Raw genomic sequence first — 18,631 nt, 5'->3', positions numbered from 1 at the left:
CTGCCAGCCATGTCTGTGACACTAGGCCTGGATCCAGTCCCTGCATCCATGAATCCAGTTCTGGTTTACTGTGAAGTCCCACCCAGGACTTCCAGGTGCCCGCCCTGCAGCTGCTGGCGTGACGCCAACTCCATATCGAGCAAAGCTGCTACCCCGGGATATTCAAGATCGGTTTTGTATATTTTGTATTATTTTCTCTGTTTATTAGTAGCATTAGTAAAGCCTTTTAAAAACTTTTTTTTTCCAACTTGCAAGACTCTCATCCTTCTTATCACCTTCTCTGGGTGCGGGGGGCAGGATTAACAGAGGGCATCTGCCATGGTTTATTGTTGCCTTGCAAATAAACTTTGACAGATAGTGAACAAAAATTTTAGACTTTAGTGGAAAGTTAACAATTTGAGAACTTTGTGTTAGGAAAAGTGACTGCAACTGCCTGTGCTTTCCTTTCCTTTTTTCTTTTTTCTTTTCTTTTTTTTTTTTTTTGTTTTTTGTTTTTTGTTTTTTGTTTTTTGGTTGGTTGGTTGTGTGGGTTTTTTTTTGTTTTGTTTTGTTTTGTTTTTGGTGTGTGTGTGTGTTTTTTTTTGTTTGTTTGTTTTTTGGTTTTGTTCCACAACTATCAATCAAGGGTGGTGCAGAAAATGAGAGAAAAAAAATCTTATTTCAACAGCACGAGCAGGATACCTGCCCCACAGAAGAGTGTAACATTCACACACAAGATGTCATGGACAACCTGGAGTATCTGTGGTCTTTGTCTCAGACTATGTCAATGAATGTGCTGTGAAGGATACATACTAGAGAGCGGGAATCCATTAGTGAGATGGGGAATTTAACGGCTATTGGGGATCAGTTATGCCCAGTGTTCTGAAACTGTTGCAACAAGCAGTCCATACTCTATTTGATTCAACAGTTGAATGTAGAAGATTCTTCTGTGCTCTGAATTCTGTATCATCCCCTGTTTCATGCAACTTACTGAATGTTGTTGAATATCTTATTTATCAAATAAAACATCTTTATGCTAAATGCTGGCTGAAAATGGCTCTTTTGTTGCCTGGGTCCGACTACATTGTCCTATGGGAAGATGCTGTAAAGGAAACTGGAAGCTGCTTGAAAATAACCAAAAAGATGAATTTGAATTAAACTGAAATCAGTCCTTTTAAGGTTGTTTTAAGGTTGCTTTGCAGTCTTATATTAGCTGAGATATGGTTACGTGAAGTCTTGTATGCTAATAAAAATGCACATTATTTATTGGTTATACTGTGGTATAGCTATACAAAGAATTATGAATGTATAACTAAATGTTAAGCCATTCTGCTGTTTTCAGTGACCTCACAAATGAACGTACATATTTAAGTAATTGTTTCAATTGTTCCAGAAGTATTCAGTACTCATAGTTGTTCATTTTGTACTCGGTATTTATCTTTGTAGTTTAGTTATTACCGTCATTTGATGTAATCAGTGATGCCTGATATTCAGTGCTAGTAAAATATTTTTGTTTGTGAGATAGCAGATTGAAAAAGACTTGTCAGATAATTAACAAACAGTTTGGAGTGAATACAAAGATTTTTTTTTTTTCTTCAGTATTTTGTTGTTCTGAGTTATCTCGTTGTTTACTTTCATAGTCCCAGTTAAATTTCCTAAACTCTAATTCTGTTATCACATTAAATTTGCACATACTTGGTATCTTCCCTTATGCTTGGAACAATTATTTTTCCAGAAAGACCTAAGAGTATCTTTCCTTAACTTCTGCTTTTTCCATATTCACCTCATGTGAATAGTTGAATTACATGTAGTATCTGTTTGACTTATGTGTTGCACCACAAACTTTCTGTACATTGAGTTATACTTTTTCTAAAGTAATCTGGAATATTTCCACTGTTAACATCTGTGACCCCTAATCAGTGTATGAGAATTGTCATTTTATACTCTGGGTTCTGACTGTGGTCAATTTTAATTTATCTGGAACTTGTAGTGAAATATTTTTGTTTTAAATAAATTACAGTTTTGTTATTTGTTCATTTTTTTTTATATCCTGCAACCTGCTATGAATATTTACAAACTGATAATGACTACAGTTGCTTTTTCATTCTCTTTTAGGGAAACAGTCTCATTTTAAAATATTCTTGACATATATTTAATTTTAAAAGTCCCAGCAGGTTTCTCTATATTTTCTTACTTAATAATGTAGATAACAGATATTTCTTAGTTCCAGCTGCCATTCTTAAAGTTCAAGCAACATTTAAATTACTGAAGAAATACTGAGACATGAGACAAACAAAAAGGAGGTGCGTATGATACTGTGGGAACAAATGGCTGTGAGAGGAGCCTGGACAAAGATACACAAGTATGAGAAGTCGCAAAATTCAGGGAGAGTACTTCTGGCTCCGAATATCCCTGCACTGTATGCTGCTGGGGGCTGGGAGAGTATAGGAGTCTCTTTCTAGGTCTAGGTTTGGTTTTGGTGTCCCTGAACCAGACACGGGACTGTAAGGCTGAACTGATCCATATCAGTCATTGTTCTTACAGCAGCAAGTCACATGGCTTGTGAGTTCAGGTTGACGTCTTTTTGTCTCAGGTTATGGTTGAGTAGTTGGGGACATAAATGGAATAATGACGCCACTTTTGAAGCAGAAAATCTGCTCCTAAATAGTAATAAAATAATATGTCGAATTTGGAAATAGTGGTAGTATATAAAAGTCAAAATAAAGCACTTGCAATAGCTCTTTCTTTTTTGGACAATGTTGCAGAAACCTTATTCTATGAATGCCCACAAGCATTGAATTCAGCATGGCAAATATCCCCAACTAATTTCTTGGGCATTAATAAAATTAATCTCTCTTGAAACCAGCTCGTAACATAACTGATAAAAGTAGTAACAGAACTTGGCAGGCAAGCTTTTTCCTCTCAAAACCTTTGTTATCCTGTTAATGAATCTAGATTTATAAAGTATCTGAAATACAGGTGACAGCTGGATTAAAAGGTTAAAAAAAAAAAGGTAAAAACCCTTCACTTTGCATAGGAGTGAAGCACCAATCCGAACAAGTTTGGTTTTGATAAGAGATGCCCTTCCTCCGTGATGAGCTCTGTGTTGCAAAGTTCTGTGCTCTCTGAAGTGTTGCTGGCACTGTTGAGTTACAAGGCTGCAAAGCTTACTAGGATAATGTTCCTCTTAAATCTCTGTCGTCTTTTATAAACTAGGATACACAGGAAGGGAAGCTCTTTAGAAGCAATTTGAGTTTTCTAGGAAAAAGTTTTCTAGGACTTTGCACGAGGAATGACTGGAATTCCCAGGCAGATTCTTGGATAGTAAAATCTCTAAAGCTGCCTAATGCCAGCCAGAGATCTGGCCTGGCTGAATTGCTCACTTCTTCCTCTGTGAATGTGGTAACATGTCTGTGCCTTGCACCATCTGTGTTACCGCTGTTGCTCCGTTCTCTGAAGCTTATTTTCTTCTGGTGTGTAGCTCATGTGTTGTTTATTGTGGGACAATAAAACCCAGAACCCACGGTGATAAATTGATTTGTTGTATAAATGTACATCTCCTGATGCATATTTCATATTTGCTTCTCCCCGTGCAGAAACAGTGTATTTTATGATCGCCTCTAGGTAAAGTCTCAAATTTTCTGATGCTTGCTAATGTGGGACTTTTTTCCAAAAATGGCGAAGATATTATGCCTAGGAGCAACATCAGTAATCACAATCTAGTCCAACCTATTTTGAAAGAGCAGAGAAATTGTGCCAGCACTGCTGTGGTTTTATGCTTTGTCGATAACAGCAAAAGTGGCTTCAGCTGAGCTGCAGCATGAGACGCTTTAGTTCCCAAACTAAAATGTAGCCAAGACATGGACTGTGACTTCAGCTGTGATGTGATCAGAGTGATGTCCATATTCTGACATGGCAATAGTCGCGGTGAGTGAAATGCTCTTGAACTTCCAAGACTGGAGGGTATGATTTTGTCTTTTTTTTTTAGGGTAAATAAAGAACATTTGGATAAACCGCTTGTTGTTTAATAAAGAATGCTTGAACTGCTCTTTCTAGCTTTACAACCGTGTATCTTTCCAGGTGTTGGTAGTGTTTTTATTTGTTCAGGCACATATTTACATACAGATGTATTTTTCATTTGGCACTGGCAAGTAGCCCCTATGTAAAAGGTGAAGCTTGGTGGCTTATCCATGGAATGACAAATGTATTTTGATTCACTAGGAGGCTGCTTGTCCTGTATGTTTTCTATAGGCAAGCCTTTGGCAAATGAAAGACTTGTCAGACATGAAAACAGTGACAGGACAACGTGTTTTAGAGTGATGAAAGGAAAGCCTTTATTTAAACTAGCTTGTCATGACCTTGTGCTGACACCTCTAGAACTTTTCAGTTACTTCTAAAGAGATTCCTTGAGCAAAACTAGAACTACTGTGCAATCCTGGGTCTCCCACCGGAGCTGAGCAGGAGGATTGTTGTCAGTGACACTTCAGATCAATGGAAACAGCACATGGTGGCTCCTCAAAGTGGCTAGTCAGATGGACTGAAGGGCTCTTTAAAAATCTAAGGTTTTCGTGTTCAGTAGCTAATACTACTGGTTGTATTTACTGGGAAGATTGTTTGGTTAAAGTTTAAAAAAAACATATAAAGTCGTAAAGTCTTCTTAGTCATATTTCAACAAACTATATTTTGAAATGCATTGATGTGCAAAGAAATGAAATAATCTTTATTTATCTAGCTTTAACATGTAAAAAATGATTTAAAGTTGCGCTTGTTAGTGTAACTTTATATGAAAGGTTAGGGTTATTTTTTCCAATTTCAGAACTTCATTGTGACACCTAGTTTAGTGCAGCTATGCCTCTTTTCCCTTTGTTCTCGTTTTATGTCTCTGTCAAGGCCAAAGAATGAGTTCCTGGATCACCAGGTTTTGTAAGAAGACGAGTAGAGCCTGCTTAGCAGATGACATCTGAGAGCAAAAAGAAAAAAGATTGCTGTCACAAATAGCTTAATCCACAGACTTATTTTATTTTTCTTTTTCTGTAACCAGGAAGGAATCTTCAGTGGGAGATGGAGCCTTGACATGCCCGTGAGAGGAAAGCCCACCCGCGTGGCCGTGGCTGTGACTCCTGTATGGCTCCTGGTGCTGCACTCTTCTATGGTAATGAAGGGAGAGAAGCAGTAAAGCTTTCTTACCTCTTCAAAAGCCATCAGTGACTAATTGATGCAATATGCTTGAGATTGTTATTGGCATCTAAGGGATTGGACATCTACTTCTCACTAATGTGATTGATGATCTCAGCATTTTTTCCCCTTTTTTGAAATGTAGGTTCCTGCCTGCGAGAGAAATACCACTTTATTTCTCCATTCAGATGAAAAATGTTAGAATCAGTGACTGTGCTCCGTTTAATAGACTTTTTACTTTTCTGTTTGTTTTTGACTGGAAAGTACATGGTTTTGCTATTTGTATACAGGGAGGCGGAGAAAAACTTAATGGATGCTTGTTCTCCGGAGAGAGCACAAGAGATTATACACTCTTTCACTTTTACCTAAATGTAATTTTAACGGTAACGTAAAATGGTACAGCTTAAACATGAAAGTAGAGTGAGTGGATACACGAAAGCACGACACCTTTTATACCAGCATTCTGTGCTGACTGCAGCAAGGTGAAATCAAGGTGGAGGCATTGCTTGAATGGGATGCATGAAGCCTAAAGTAGAGCTGATGGACTGAGTTTTGCTTTAATTTATACCTAGTGTAGTTCCATTGAAGTCAGCAGGGAGATGGATCAAAGCAGAACTTTGCTACTAAATAATAGGGTGCTCAAAATTGCTCATGCCATCATTTTTGCAACCTTGGTTGTAATCCTCAAGTAAAAATTAGGGTTATTGTATCTGGTACAAAAATAGTGTTTTCCATGGACAATTTTGAAAATGTTGTTTAAGGAAATAAAATTTAAAAAGGAAAAAAAAATAATTTGGGCTTTTGACTTGTTCATTTGTGTTAGGGTTGCCACACGTTCAGAGGGAAAGGCATGCTGAGTCACCTTCTGACAACATTCTTTCAGGAGAAGTGACGTGGAGGGAGGGAACAAGATGGGTTATTTTATTCCCGTTGACCTACTTTCTGTGCTTGGTTCCCCATACAGCTGGACAATTAAGAAATCTCTGAAGTCATTAGTGAGGTGGGAGTGTGCAGAGCAAGGGCTGGTGTGACGAGGCGAGCGTGAAACACGCTACCCTGGCTGGGTCTGGCTGCGAATTGGGCTGTGGGTCCGGTGCAGTCGAGGGTGTTCCTCTGTTCCCAGTCTGTTGCAGATCCCACTGTCTACCCCAGCAGCACCCCTGGGACCCTCACCTGGCCCTTCATCAAGCAGGGGGAGAAGAGGAGAGAGCTGGGCTTAGGACCTCAGGCTGGTCCCACTGCAAATCCAGGCATCCAGTGAGAGCCCAGAGATTTCCTTCCTATCCAGAGGAGTACCCCAAACTAGTGTACTTTGAGGCCAAGGGCAACTCTCAGGTCTTCTTCTGAAGAACATGGAATATGGGAGAAAAAAAATCGTCAATGAAATAGCAGAAATAATAGTGCTTGCTCAAAATCTTTCTCCTCACCTATTGATTTGCACAAAGATGGCAGGAATTTAATGTCTTTAAGATTCCTGCTTTTCTGCCAGATTTCATTAAAATTGGCCAACCGTTTCAAAAGTTATGGGGCAGGGGTTGGAGAAAGACTGACAAATAGTGAAATAACTTTCTCCTAGGGGAAAAAAATAATAGAAGCCTGGATCCGCTAGGCTACGTTGTATATGGAGATAACCAGCTCTGAATATATTCAGAGACCAGCTGCTTTCTGAATAGAAACTGATGTAGGACTCAGACAAGGGGAACAATCCCAGACTAGTGCACCCGCTTGCTCATGCTGTGGAGTGTGAGAAATGCAAGGTTTTCTATTTCATTTGTTTCACCAGAGAAAAATAGAAAGTCAGGGAAAAGTATTAACAGTATTACCAATGCTAACCCCAAACATTCAAGCATCCCGAGTTTGATCCTATAGTAGGAAGAGAGCATTTTAAAAATTTATTCTCATGAATGTGTACAACAGTAAGAAATCTGAATGTATTGGTGTTTTTTACTTTTATTTGTTCCTAGCAAGGTTTGAAACCTTCCTGAAATGGAGAAGTGTGATGTTCACTCCAGCAATAGGATTAGTAAAAAAATATTGAACATTTTTTGTGTGCAGTAAAAAGGAGCTGTTGAGGCTGTAAAGGAGGAAAACAACTTTGCAAGGGCCTTTTTCTTCTGTTTTACAAGTGTGCTGGCTGGCAGGAGGATGGAGGCTGAAGCACAGCACGGCTGTCACACAGCTGCTGGATCCAGCCGCTTGTCTGCAGCGCCTTGGAGCACAGAGGGCAAGACTGCTGCGTCTGCAGCCTCTTCAGCAGACATTGCCTCAGGTATCACGGATCTGTCCTTTTTCATTTTATCCATGGTCTTTCTTGCTGTGTGTTAATGATCATCACCTGACTGGCTTTGTTAATGTCATACAGCTTGTTTCGTAAGAGTAATTCTTAAGAGAGCAGCCTTGCACTTCAGTGGATTTATTGTGTCGTTAGAAATATCTTAAAGCTATCTCCATTTGCTGCAGGCTCTTTTAACCAGCTGTGTTGTATGATTTACATGAATACAGTTTTAATTTCTTGTTATACACTGACTTAAAAGGCATGTTCTTCACTTTTATCAGTAAGGTGCTGGGAAAATCCTGTACATTGTTACGTGACAGTGGATCAACCTAAGGGAACCCCATCATCCAAAGTACCTGCTTGCTTAGGGTTCCCCGAAATGTCTTAGCAATTCAAACTTCAAGAAAGGCAGGCTTAGAAAAACAATTAAAGACTTAGAGAATTAAAATACAAACTGTATACTGGTAACCCTCTGCTCTCCTCTGCAGTCTAACCTTCACTTGCCCCTCTGTCTAAGGACTCTTGAGCAAGAACCTGCTTTGCACCTCTGTCTTTTGCTGTTGCAGTAACATCAGTGTTTCCAGCTAGTGCTAGTAGATGTTTTTGTAGAGGGAAGAAAATGCTTCTGTGTGCTGCAGGGGCTTGACGTGTTTTTTGGTGTGCTGAAAGCACGTGTGTCAGGTTCAGAGCCTGGTAGCTGGGGTGCCTTGCCTGAGAAACGAGGACAACTCTGTTTGGACCTCACACTGCTCTGCTGCCCTCAAGTGATTGATACATGAAGTGGGATGTTTTACAGTGTTTACCACTGATAAAAACTACTACAGTCTTGCCAAGGCTGCTGGCATCAAAGGAAATAATCTAAAGTGATTACAGTTTTCTCAGTCTGAACATTGAGTATAGATGGGAATTTATTTATTTCACTCTCTATAAGTCTGAAGCCCTTTCCCAGGACTGTTTGATTTCTCTTGTGAGAAAACAGAATCTGAAGTTGCCCAGAGTTGTGATTGTATCTACTTTTGTCCATTAATGAAAAAAGCATCAGCTTCCAACTCTCCCTCCACTGAGACAGAATGAGTAATTGCCCACATTGGACAAGGATAGTTTAGTCTCCTTTTTCTTGCAACAGGAGAGAGACCATGAAGCTATGTGTTATAGGGGAAAGAAACTTCTCAGGACTGCTGCTACGAAGTCCTTCCTCCAAGTCCATCTCTTACACTGTCCCTCTGTCTATCTCTTCATACAAACAGAACAACTCTGTCTGTATCCTGTATGTTTCTCCGGGCATGAACTTGGGAGTTGTGTTTTTTTTTTTGTTTTGTTGCTTTGTTTAAAACTTAATACAAAGATCTCCCTGGCAAGATCTGGATTTTTTTTTTTTTTAATTTAAAATATCCTTCTGTACTTGTTTGTTTCAGCCAAACTTGTGATTTACTGCTTGTTGAAAGGAGTCTGAAGAGACAAGATTATCAAAAATACGATGTACACACACTCCCCATAAACTCAAATCCTATACAGCATAACAGAACTTTCTTTACAAGCCTGCAATAAAATATCTCGAGAGCAGAAGGAGTCAGGAGAAAGATACATGAACTCTCAGAACTCAATGAAGGCTGGTTAATAGTGAAAGTTTGTGAAATCTACCATTCCCAAAAAATATCTATAGCACTAGATTATGCCTTGGCTTTTCCTGCCACAGTTCCATTAATTGCAGTGGTGGAGTACTGCATGTAAACCAGAGTCAGATTTTACCTTATGTATAGCAGAGGCAGGAAGGACAGAGCTGCCATATGCCAAACTTCTCTCTTTGCCTGGGGGACAGATTAAAATAATTTATTAGACAAGTAATCCAAACCTCTGGGGCAGGTGCAAGTATTTCTAGATTCTCGTGGGATATATATTATAGATTACTCCTCTGATACTAAAACACTCAGAGTAAACCATGGTGGTGGGGGGTGGCACATCTGTTTTCTCTATAGATTTATTCTCAAATTCTCTTCCTGTCACAAAATAGCAAAGAGGGAGTCTTCTGACTAAGAATTTCAAAGATCCTTCCTTCCTTCCTTCCTTCCTTCCTTCCTTCCTTCCTTCCTTCCTTCCTTCCTTCCTTCCTTCCTTCCTTCCTTCCTTCCTTCCTTCCTTCCTTCCTTCCTTCCTTCCTTCCTTCCTTCCTTCCTTCCTTCCTTCCTTCCTTCCTTCCCTCCTTCCTTCCCTCCTTCCTTCCCTCCTTCCTTCCTTCCTTCCTTCCTTCCTTCCTTCCTTCCTTCCTTCCTTCCTTCCTTCCTTCCTTCCTTCCTTCCTTCCTTCCTTCCTTCCTTCCTTCCTTCCTTCCTTCCTTCCTTCCTTCCTTCCTTCCTTCCTTCCTTCCTTCCTTCCTTCCTTCCTTCCTTCCTTCCTTCCTTCCTTCCTTCCTTCCTTCCCTCCTTCCTTCCCTCCTTCCTTCCCTCCTTCCTTCCCTCCTTCCTTCCCTCCTTCCTTCCCTCCTTCCTTCCCTCCTTCCTTCCCTCCTTCCCTCCTTCCCTCCTTCCCTCCTTCCTTCCTTCCCTCCTTCCTTCCCTCCTTCCCTCCTTCCCTCCCTCCTTCCTTCCTTCCTTCCTTCCTTCCTTCCTTCCTTCCTTCCTTCCTTCCTTCCTTCCTTCCTTCCTTCCTTCCTTCCTTCCTTCCTTCCTTCCTTCCTTCCTTCCTTCCTTCCTTCCTTCCTTCCTTCCCTCCCTCCTTCCCTCCCTCCTTCCCTCCCTCCTTCCCTCCCTCCTTCCCTCCTTCCCTCCTTCCCTCCTCCCTTCTTCCCTTCCTCCCTCCCTTCCCCCCCACACCCCTCTTTGTCTCTCTCTGTCTCTCTCCCTCTCTCTTTGTTTCACTCCAGTTTCACTGCAGTTAGAACTTGTTTCTCACAATTACATTTTATTGAAATACTTCTCTGTGTAATCGCAGCATATTTGAGATGGCTATTTGCTATCTAGCATATAAGCAAGCTAGAAATGTAAGTAGTGCATTAAATGAACAGGGATTTTGGATCATTTTAAAATACTAATTTTATGCTTTTTTGGATCCTTTTGCTCCTGGGTAGACAAAGAAAACTTAAGTTATGGATACTAAAATTATTCCACATACTCATCTAGGCTTATTCTTCCATTTTCAAACTAGCTCCCCACAGACACATTTGTATAAACAGAAGCATGCTAATTAAAATTGCCAGGGAGACATGATCTATTTAAAGTCTCAAAGCACAATTTTACTTTTAGGCTTCATATTGTGATAGTGTAAAAGAGCAAACTTTCTCTTCAAGGTTTAAATATAATGAAGTGAAAATTTTCGTTAAGTATGTGCTGTTTGGCTGCATGCTGCTCTTATCTCCACTAACATGCACCTGATTTCCTTTTCTATCTTGCCTTTGTTCGTTGTTAAATCTCCAGTGGTCTTTCATGTTTTTTAAAGGTCTGCAAAACTCATTAAAACTTTGCAATTGTTTATTTCCTTGTGCTTTCTCATTTAACCCTCCTTTCACAGTTCCCTCAGTGTGACATAAAGTAACAAACTTTAAACAGTTCACATATGCTACTGTCTATACTGATCATATTTACATGTCTATTTATTGTAATCTATTTATTTCTTCTGCCAATATGTAGGTTTAGATCTGACTTTTTTTTTTCCCTATTATCTTAATTTTCCAAACAAGGACCATGTAATTCCATTTCTTCTGATCTGTAACAATGGTCATGACTTTTTTTTTCCAAGGATGACAGTTCCCTTACGTTTTTTCTCCTTATGTCTTCTCCAAGATGCTGTGTCAGTCTTCCTTTGGGGACACTCAAGTAACTCAATAGCTAAGTATATTTGAACCTAAGTTTATAGGTCTTCAGAGGAAGAACCTCTCCAGTATTTATATAAAGGGGCACATTCCCTCCTGTAGCCAGAAAATTAAAATTTGTTGTTGAGGGAAGTGTTACCACATCCCCTGTAACAAGAGGGAGGCAGTAATCCACAGAGCTCGTCCAACCTTCTTCAGCCCAAAATTCACCTCCATGACAAAGCAGTCTGTGCAGTGTTGTGTGACTTATGCATTTTGGCTAGATTCTCTGAAGCAGGCAGAATTGTTAGGCCATCATCAAAACCAAGTATAATAGCTAATTTGGGATTTGTGTGCCACTTGCAGCAAAATGGCAATTCTGAGACAAACATCAACAGCTTGTTTAGGGAGTGATAAGTCTGTTGGCTGGGGTTGGGGAGGGGGCGGGCAGGAGGAGGCAAGAGAGTAGAAGAATGAATGACTAATGCATACCTAAAATAAATAACTTGCTTAAGAGTCATGAACAAAAGTTGGTGGTGGAAGATCTGCAGGCTCAACACATACGCTTGTGCCTGCAGCACAGAAAAGTGCTTTTCACTTGGAGCATAACTGCGGCAATGTTTTGTTCACAAGAATAAATTGTTTTCTGATAATTTGGGAACTCCTGTTTTTGCTTAACATCCAGTTCTAAATAGAATAGAATAGACCATTTCTGTTGGAAGGGACCAGCCAGTCCAATTGCCTGACCTCTTCAGGGCTGAGCAAAGTTAAAGCATGTAATGAAGGGCATTCTCCAAATGCCTCTGAAACACTGACAGGCTTGGGGCATTGACTGCCTCTCTAGGAAACATATTCCAGTTCTTGACAACCCTCTCAGTAAAGAAATGCTTCCTAATGCTAAGTCTAAACCTCCCCTGGTGCAGCTTTGAATCATTTCCATTCAGCAACTCCATGTCCCCTCCTCAGGAAGCTGTAGAGACCAATGAGGTTGCCCCTCAGCCTCCTTTTCTCCAAACTAGACAAATCCAAACTCCTCAGCTGCTCCTCACAGGACATTCCTTCCAGCCCTATCACCAGCTTTGTTGCCCTCTTGGACACACTCGAGTACATGAACATCTTTCAGAAATTATGGAGCCCAGAACTGTACACTCTTTACTAAGTCTGTAGTGACAGGACAAGGAGCAACAGTTTTAAACTGAAATAGAGTAGGTTTGCATTGGACATAAGGAAGAAATTCTTCACCATGAAGGTGGTGAGGCCCTGGAACAGGCTGTCCAGAGAAATTGTGGATACCCCATCCCTGGAAGTGTTCAAGGCCAGGTTGGATGAGGCTTTGAGAAACCCGGGCTAGTGGAAGGTGTCCCTGCCCATGGCAGGGGGGTTGGAACTAGATGATCTTTAAAGGTCCCTTCCACCTCAAACCATTCTATGATTTGATCACTATGATCATAAGAGCTCATCAGCTGAAGCTGACAGAAGCGGAGACCTTCTGGCTGAGTATGTTTCTTGTTCTATCAGATGTTTTCTCCTGCAGATAAAGTAGACAGCTTTGGGGTTTTACGAGTGCATGTAATGGTTTGGCTGGCGAGGGAAGTGAAGAGCAAGGGTGGGATCTGGACTCTGCTGAAGGCAGCGGCAAAATCCCCCTTGATTTAGTCAGAGCCAGGGTTTGTTTCACGGCAAGTTTCTTTTTCTGGTCCCCGTTGCTACTCTCCGTTTGGTCAGCAGGTGGCAATCTCTACTTTTCGTCTGAACTTAGAAGTTCGTGTGCAACACAAACTCTTTATTCAAATAGCTGGTTTTTCTTTGCATCGGGTATTCGGGCTGGGAGCTGTGCGAGATCTCATTCCAAATCTCTTTTAACATTTAAACGCTTATTTAGAATATTTTTAAAAGCAGAACTTAGAAAGCCTATTGCTTTACAAGTTGTAGTTGTTCCTTTCCCATCCTCAGCTCCTGGTTAAAGGCAGGAATTCCCACAACTCAGAACTGAGCCATATACAATTGAGTTGTGTGTATCATATCTTTTACTGTCAATCATAGACATTAATTAATATGCCAGTACTCAGACCTCATAAACTTGCATGATCTAGCGTCCAGACTTAATGTCACTTATTAATATTTCAAATGAATCTTGTAAACAGATGATGGAATGAGAGAAAAATACAGGTATTTCCATGCCTGTTGTTGAGCGTTTGTCTCGCTTGTTAGGTCCAAGCAATCTAATGTCCTTTCCCTGTGAAACAATTGGCAAGGTCAGGAAGTCCTTGAGCTCTCTGCTGTGTAAGTGCCAGTCTTGCAAAGCAGCTCTAAAGCTATTTCAGTGCTGACATCCCCTCTCCCTGCCCCACTCTGAGATCTCTTTTGCATACCAAAATGTTCAGCAGTGCATGGTTTCATATGAAAATGGATGAATACTGATTTTTTTGCCTAACCTTTGTGGGAAATTTGAATTTCTCTTTGTAACTGGGAGAGACATGTAAGTCTTTTCACAACAGGTATTTTTATTTTAGCCTTGCTGTCCGAGGGACACAAGCAAGCTAAAAGAGCTTGTTGATTGCTTGTCTATCGGCAGCGGCAAGAAAAAAAAGTTTTCCATTGTTTAGCTGCCATTTGCTCTGGACTATTAATACCTAGAATCTGCTATTTAAATATGGTCTCTATTCTAACAGCTTGAGGAAATTTGATGAGGATGACTAGGAAATTAAGCCAAGTTACAGCTAAGTTAAACAATTATGCTGAGGGCATGCAGTCCACCAGAACAAATGAACCTGCACAGATTCATTATGTCTGTTGGCTGAAAGCAGAACATGAAACATTATTTTTGCTCAGTTAAAGAAGTACAGTGATGATTTTCTGGAATTTGTGCAGTAACATTAACAGTTAAAGAAAAAAAGTGCAGGTTGCTACATTTTCAAGTGTAATCTCTCAAAGAGAGCTCCTGTTTTTAAGACCTCATCTATTTTGTTTATGACCTGCCTCGTCACTCTGCCTATGCCCAGGAGTATTTGTGCGCTGCTGGTGATGATACCGGAGCACCCGCTGGCAGCTTGGGAAGCGCTGTCTGCTTTCACAGCAGGTGGGCAGCTGGAGGTGTCACACCGGAGTCACCCAGGTTTAGGGTGAAATAAGAGGGTGCTGTTAGCCCCTAGCAGATGCACTGGGCATTGCATTGCCCTTGAATCCTCTTAGCTGTGCTGGGAGCTGCCTTGCAATTTCCATATTGTCCCTCAGGTGATTGTTCCAGGTGCTTGGATGCTATGGTGATGACTTCTGTCAAGACAGATAAGTAGGAAACAGTTGCTGACTTAAAAACAGTGTATATTCAGGCCTGGAAAAAATGCTGTTACGAGGCAGCACTTGAACAATAGATGTCTTAAATTACACATTTTGGCTGGAGAGGTTCTGCAGTCTCTGTCCTCAGAGGTTTTCGAAACCCAGCTAGATAAAGCCCTGAGCTACCTGGTCTGATCTCACAGCTGACCCGGCTTTGATAAGGAGATTGGACCAGAGCCCTTTGGAGATCCCTTCCAGCTTGAGTGGTTGTGGTTGTGCACATGGACTGCTGCAATGCCTCCAGTCTTGAGCCTGGTTAAGACCTCTTATTCCTCTACATGTGCTGGCCCTGAAAGCTACACCTCTGCCAGTACTATAAATTTCCAAGGTATGCTTCAAACAGCAGTCAACCTTCAGTAGTTCTGTGAGCTGTTGTCTCATGTTACTGTTCAGAAACCATGGAAAAGGCAGCCCTGGCTGAAGCCCCAGGGAAGCCTCCATAAGGGCAATGCAGCTAGAGAAGGAAGTGTTTTCCCACCGCAAATTCTCTTCTTACTTTGTACTAGGGTGAAACCAGGACATTTAAAAGATAAAGAGGAAGACCTTTATTTCATAGCAAAGAATATCTAATAAGTAACTGGGAAGGGCACTTATGGGACATACAGGAGACAAGGTTAACATCTCCAGGCCAATGAGACACAACACAGATCTTTTGAACTCTAGGTATTCTGGGGTTGCCTAGTCTTTTTCTGGTGGTTACCAGGAGTTTTTCTAGTTTCTACAAACTTCTTTTGGTTTCTCCTCCTGAAACAACAGAGTCTTTTTATCAGAACTTGCCTTTTATTAAATTCCAGCTCCTAATAATGAGCTGAAAGCATTAGAGAACATAGTGTCTTTCTTTTGGGAATGGCATTGTTTAAATTGAGTGGCTGTTGTAGGTGGAAATCACAGTTCACTTGAACTAGAAACTCTGGTTATCAGTGAATGAAATCCAGACACCATAGAGTCTAGCAGATTTTGCATTCAGTTGAATTAACATCTCTTAACCTCAAGTCTTGCTCTATTTCTAGTTTGCCTACAGACATTTAATGCTGTAATAATTTCCTCTGAGAGTAAAAAGGCAAAACATGCCTTTTCTTGTTGGAGCAATTTGCCTCTAATGCAGAGCAGAACAACCCCAAAACAACTGCCCTTGTCTTTTACACCTATATATATATATATATATATAAAATGTACTCCTTGGTGCAAGAACATTCAGAACATTCCTTCCAAAATTAAATTAAAAAAACCCCAAACATGTAATCATCTTTTTCCAGCAATTTGTTCATGCAGTTATTCTGTCTAAATAGTAGATCAGATTCAAAATCCACCTAACTGCCATGTTTCACTTTTGAGACAGCATCAGGTTCCACAAAGGTGTTTTACAATATTGTGATCTCCAACTAAATTTGCAATTAATGGCCACAGATTTTTCTCTCATATTTGAACCCAAGGAAGGCAACGTGTGGTGTAATAAAACAGGCTCATGAAGAACAGATTCTGCTGGATTTCTCTGATGTCACTCCTTGATAAAAGTGAACATATGGTGTGGTCCCAAAGTGAAAGCTGATGGAGCAGTGGTGACCTGAGGGAACTGGAAGGGAGAGAACAGGGCAACAGTCATCAGTGCTGGGAAAGGAAGTGTCAAGAGGGAGAGTCAAATATTGTTCTCATTGGGCTTTTCCTATTTCATACCTTCATTAATACTTCATTTGAAACATAGGGGACCATGCTGGCTGGCTGGAATTTGGAGGCACTGTTCATACAGAAAACGTCTGTGATATAAGATGGGAATGAGGACTGGAGTAAGAGGAGTGGTATGAAATTCAGTTGTTCAAAATGCATATTATAGAATTCTTCTGTATTCAAGGTAATTATCATGAGGAAATGCCTGAGGAAGAGATAGATCTAGGCATACTACCTGAATGGATCATGAATCCAGTCTTACAACATGATGAATCTGTTAAAAAAAAACCATATGTGGTGCATCAAAAGAGGTGCTTCCCATGAAGACAGGGAATTCTCTAGAAGAATTAAAGCCTGGAAGGGAATATGATTGTTCTGTATATCTATGTGGTTGTAATACTTTTGTGTTCAAAGCACTTCTGTAGTTTTCCTTTAGAAATGATGCCATTGAAAAGTCAAGACCCCTGTTTTTGCAGAAAGCTTAATAGAGCCAGTTACCTGCAAAAAGGGGACAGATTTGCTCTGTGACTTACTAACTATTGTTTTATTGGAGCATGTTCAGGAAACTTTGCAAGATGAGCCTTGCAGAGTTTCATGAAAATTTCTGTCCCATGGGAGGAGAGCAGTTTGGCTAAACATGAGGTTCATTAACTTCTGGGTGACCTTTTCACAGTAGATGCATGGCTGTTGCAGAAGCAGGTAATGAAGTACTAATAATTTTGCAAAACCCAGAAAAACATTCCATAAATGTGGCTAGTGGCAACAATGCAAAATCTGAAGAAATAGGTTTCCTGCTTTTCACTTATAGTTCACTTATTTTCACTTATAGTTAAAAAATAAAGCTGAATTAAAGGACAAATCGAATTGTGAAAGATTATGAATATGATTTAAAGAGAACCAATGTTGTTGGAGGTTTTGTTTTGTTCTTAGCATGGAGACTGAGTATTTTCATTAAATAGATGAATAATAAATGGATTAACCTGTCAGGAAGGAAAATGGCATACTATGCTCAAATTCTGCAGCTATTTTGGGGAAGGTGAAAAATGTGTGAGTGGAGATTATGCTGTTTTTCTTTTAACCCCTTCTTCCCTCCATCGAAAAATGCCCTGTAGCTGCAAGTAGAAAAGGCAAGAAAGGTGCCTGTAGAAGGGTGGAGGGTGTATTTTCTTTTGGTGGGAGCAATTGGTTGTAAATAGGAGGTGGCATATTAAGTAGCCTGGGATTCCAGCAGCACAGGAACAGAGCATGCCGTGCTATGGCACATCTGATTACGTCTTCCTTGGGAAAAGCCTCACGGATCTCATCTTTGGTAGGGCTTGCTGATGCTAGTAATGCACCTCAATGGTTAGTTTTGTACAAAATTTAAAAATCCAAAGGAATATCTGTTAGTTTGTTGAACAGCTATATGCAACAGTTTCATCAGCAAAGTTGCATTTTCCACCTGAGTCCAAATGAACCAGAAATCATTAAAATACACCAAATCTCAGATGAAGTGTACTTTTAGTGCCACTGTTTTTTACTAGAGTGGTTATTACAAGTTGAAGAAGTGAGACAAACCTCCAACCTACTTTTTGTTTGCAATGGAATTGGCAAAGGGCTGAGAAATTCTGGTCTGACTTGTGAACATTTTTCTATACAACTTCTCAGCAATTAAGGCAAAGAAATATATTTGTCATCCTCTAGTCCTATAACAAGAGCTTTTGAAGAGCTATCTTCCATCAGTGAAATTCCATTAAAGGCATTGTAAGTAAGTGTGAAGGCTTTGTGGGTTTTGGGTTGTCCTGAAGAGGTCAGAGATTTGTTCTGACATTCGATAAATACACAGGTCCTTGCAGGATGGATCTTTGTGAATTCCACAAAATTATCCTAACAGAAGCTTAGTGTTTCTGTTACCATAAAATGAAATGCTGACCGCCTCATGATAATGATTCAGATGACTATCATCAAAATAGTGATGTTTCTACTTTTAAAAATTAGCCTAAAATATGTATCAGTAACCAGAGGTGTGGCTGAGCAGTTGTCCCTGACCTCTGGAGAGAACTGGACTGAAGCTCTGTGGATCATCCTCCTCAACAGATGTTTCCAAGAACGAAACAAAGCATTTAAGATGGAGGAGAGAGGAAAAGGGAATATGAAAATCCCAGTGAGACATCCTAGCTTTCACATTAGTTTATTTGGTTTACTTTCCCTGAGTGTTTCTGGGGGAAAATGGCTAAGAAGCAATGCGGGTGTCATCTTTTGTCACCAGAGCATTTCTGGGTTTTATCTGTAACTTGAATTAATTTTAGAGTGGTTTATATAGTGATAATTGGCTGTTTATAACATTTTTCCTGACTTGCTACTCTCTGAGGAACGTTTTGAGTTGAATTGGTTACAAAGTGTTAGCTGCCTTACAAAGGGGAGCTTGAGCCTTCCAC

The sequence above is a fragment of the Streptopelia decaocto genome (genome assembly GCF_964273445.1).
Source record: "Streptopelia decaocto genome assembly, chromosome: 4".
NCBI classification, from domain to species: Eukaryota; Metazoa; Chordata; class Aves; order Columbiformes; family Columbidae; genus Streptopelia; species Streptopelia decaocto.
This window is presented reverse-complemented; position numbering follows the sequence as displayed.